This window comes from Hordeum vulgare, chromosome 2H (assembly GCF_904849725.1).
Source record: "Hordeum vulgare subsp. vulgare chromosome 2H, MorexV3_pseudomolecules_assembly, whole genome shotgun sequence".
Classification (NCBI taxonomy): Eukaryota; Viridiplantae; Streptophyta; class Magnoliopsida; order Poales; family Poaceae; genus Hordeum; species Hordeum vulgare.
The window spans coordinates 275,101,209-275,105,277 of NC_058519.1; the positions used below are offsets into that span (position 1 = coordinate 275,101,209).

At 38.3% G+C, this 4,069-nt stretch overlaps 1 long non-coding RNA gene across 1 annotated transcript; it reads left to right on the plus strand.

Annotated features, from left to right (window-relative positions):
* The first annotated feature begins 491 nt into the window (after nucleotides 1-491).
* Nucleotides 492-3,820, plus strand: LOC123426074. Its single transcript, XR_006622005.1, has 4 exons — nucleotides 492-805; nucleotides 1,515-1,703; nucleotides 1,944-2,163; nucleotides 3,515-3,820. It is a non-coding gene; the product is annotated as an uncharacterized LOC123426074 (long non-coding RNA).
* The last annotated feature ends 249 nt before the right edge of the window (nucleotides 3,821-4,069 follow it).

Consider the following 4,069-nt stretch of genomic DNA (forward strand, 5'->3'; position numbering starts at 1 on the left):
TGCCTCATTTTAACAACTATTGTAAAAGTTCAGGTAAGAAGTATGGAGATATAAAAAGTTTTCAACACATTATGTTGAATTTTTTTCCAATGGCAACCCACATGCAATTTGTATAGAAATAGAGAGGTGGCAGCCCTTTCGAGATACATATCTTCTTTTCTTATTTTTAAAATCAAATAAGTTTGCCTTGTTGAATATATGTACGTTTAGAGATACAAGGATGACGCGCCTTGCTGATTGGCCGCACAAGTGCTCTTTTGCACTACGTGTTCATAAGAAAATACACCTAAACTTATTGTATGTGTGCCTGAAAATACAACGAAACCACGTCCCTTCGACAAGTACAATGATGTGGATATATGGTTGAACCATCTCTTTTTTGCAATCAAAAAATATAACTAGAGACAACAATATGAATCTATATTTCCTAAATGCAATATCTATACGGACTTGAGTAGACCCATTAAGTGAATAGGATATAAAGTCCCTTCCCCACACACGTAACCCTAACCCTATCTCCAGAGTCCAGACCCATCTCCCTCGACTCCCCTCGCATCTCTCCATCGCCAGCCTTCCTTCCCCTCACCAGACCCCCTGTGCTCCAGTCCGCCACGACAGGCCCCTGCGCTCCCTTCTCCACCTCTCCCATCAACCTCGTAGGCACGATCCCATGTGCCCAAAGGAGAACGGCGACAAGGCGGCGATAGTCGTCACCGGGATCTGTCGCCCGCGCTGCCGCTTCCCTGCCTTCTTTGCCGCCGTCGTCGTCCATTGCCGCGGATGCCTCCTCCTCGCTCGCGAGATGGTACGGCCTCCCCTTACTCCTATCTATGACGGCTCTAATCAGTGCTCTTCCGGATGCCAAGTTTCAGCTTTCGTTCCTGTCCGTGGGGTGTAGTAAGCATTTAGGTTTGTGATTGTGTGGGTGGCTTGCACAGGGAGATCTAGAAATAAGCTTTCCGACACAGGGAGACTAATAAAAATCTTTTTGACACTACAAGCTTTTGTATTATGGGAGAGAGATTAGAAAGGTAGTTTAGGTCCATGGGTCGGGAAGGGAATTTGTAGGAAAAATTGGATAAACTTATATTAGTATTTCAAGTCTGCCCAATACATACTGTTCTGATATTTTGGATACTCCAACTCTCCTACTAAACACACTAGGCCTCTCGAATATTCTATGGTAGTAAATAGGACAAAATTGTAGTTAATCCCAAGAAGTTTCTAGCCAGAATTTTAGATCACGAAAACGGGAAAATGCATGCTATGTTGTTACAGCGACAGTATACATCTGTTGACTAGCGTTACCCCACAGCAGAGAAGAAGCCTCCCAGCTCGTGCTTGTCAACTCCATGTCGGCTGCTCGAAGCATCCCTATTTTCTGCTTTCTGTATATGAATTGAAGTACTACATATAAGTGATGTATTACATCAAGATGACATATATCTGATTTTCCATATTCTACATGAGATGGCTTATGTATGTTCTAACGGATGTTGCCTTGTTTTGTGCAGGCTTATTGCATGCTACACTGGTCCAACAAGTAGTGTATTACTTCCTAGATGATATATGCATCGGACAATGGAATGATTCATGTCATTCGTCAATCAATGCTAGGCTCTGTATTATCCAATATATTAGTACTTGGATGTGTTCTTTTTTCATGGATGTCTTGCCCATCCTAATAGAGACCAGTAAACAAAGTACGTAGTTATTACCAGAACATGTTTCCATTTTAATCCTCATATTTGATCTCATCTGTAAACTCAGATTCTTATGATTGTAGTCTACGGTCAAATATTTCCAGCACTGCTACACTTTATACCTTCTCAAGCATACTATGATTTTTCTTTTGAGCTTATTTTATTTTGCAAATAGAACCATTAGCTTGTAGGATAATTTTATGATTGTTGTCTATAGTCTTATTTTATTTTGCCTGACAGGAATCGGTGTGTCACATCAACAGGATAATTTTGTTGCATCTAATCATGAATACAAATCATATTATTTTGTTGACAACACAATCATCAGTTCTAAAGTCTGCCTCTAAGTCAACGAAAGACACTCCCAAGGTCAGAACCACCATTTGTAATTCTAAGTCTCGCTTTCATGGTAGTTGGAATTGGCGTCGCCACCACCAGCACGAGCATTGTTGGTGCAAAGGTTAGTTTTGTTGATGGCCTGCTCACTCGTATTTCCACTGGAGTTGTCATTAGCTCCACCATTTTCACCCAAATCACCATGAACAGTGTTGCCATCCACGGCTTGGTGTCCAGTATGAAATGAATTAGTTGTCCCCTATATCATAGCATTTATTTAGACATACCAGGAGAGCTTATGAAGTAGTATCACTAAAAGCAAAATAAATAAATAGCAATAGTTTCTCAGTTTATGGTCGCAATTAAACCATCAGATTGAAAATATGAATAATTGTACTGCCACATGTCCTTTTGTGAGTAAACCATCAACACATTCAATTTGGACATATTTGACCAACAACTTAAGTAGCCATTTTAACTCAGAGATGATCAAAATAATAGTAAACACCTAAACTCATAGATTTTTGGGCAGATTTGGCAAACTTAAGTACTCCCTCTGTCCCAAAGTAAGTGATTCAAAATTGATTCAATGTTGTACTAACTTTACTATAAAGTAGAGTTACTTTTGAGTCACTTATTTTGGGTCGGAGGGATTATATTATAAGCAGCAGAAATAATAGAGAAAATATGTCATCTTGTGGACACGAAATTTGGATTGGCATTAATGAACAAATAAGTTAATGGTAACATTTAACATGCATCATGTTTGAAAAAAGGAATTCTTATGTCAGTACAGAGAACCACAACTTAAAATGCTAAGATATCAAGGTTGCAACCTATCAGACATACACTATGCTGAGAAGGTTATGGGCAAAGAAACCCCACTCTTATTTACTTATAGGAAATCATTTACTTACATGTGGTTGGAAACTTTCTCCTGGCTGTAGCTCCGGTGGTAGTTCTTTTCCCATCTCCCTTAAAATGGTCTATGAAAAAATTATGCAACATTACAATAGTTAGTTTCTGAACCACTAATTCGAAATAACAGTGCTAAAGTTGTACCAGTGCTAAAGTTGGAACCTTGTAATGTCAATCCCGTGTGTTCCTTCATAACAGTACAAATATTTTTTACATACATGAACCATGGTAAGGCTATTTTGCAAAATCTGTGATGTCACTTGACACCATAAAGATGTATGTAGCCTCACCACTGCTACTGATTTTTGTCCTGGACAAATCGATTGCTGATTTCTAGTAGTGTCTATGTAATAGAAGATGAGAGAAATTATATTTACGTATTGTTGACACCTTAATCTTGCATCTATGTCAACAGAAGATGAGAGAAATTATATAACTTTTACGCTCAATACACTACCACTGTTGGAGGATGAAATAGTTCTAATTTATTTATTACTGGTATTATAATATTTGATTATTTTAAATGCTTTCTTATGTTTGATTATTTGAATTACCAGGATGATCTGAAGCACCTAGAAGAAGCAGAGGACAGGACAGGAGGGGGGAACAAGAAGCTTCGTTTATCATTGATGTTATGTGTGATCAACAAAAACTTGTGCTTCTCATCCAATCTTTGTCGAACTATGTTGATGTGTGATTATGCACTTGTTGGGCCCTTTTGCTGTACACCTGCACTTGTAGAACTATTTTGTTGTGCACTTGTTGGGCCTTGAACCTTTATGTCTAGAGGAATCGATGGATGATATATTGTAATTCATGTGATGTGCTACTGAAATGAAATATATACAACTAATTTGCAGTCTTGTACTTGTTTCTTAATGGGTCTATCCTGAGATATACATGCTTTTGGCAAAATAATGTATCAGCCTAAACAATTTAGATATTTTTAATAATAGGATAGTATTGGTGGAGGCCCATGTAGACTAGATTATTGAATTGGGCTGTGTAATTTATGATGATTCCATTTGGTCACTAGCAATGCCATGTAAGCACAATCACGTCAGATCCTACGTGGCTCACACAAATGGGTAATCACCAAATTAAAATTTTGG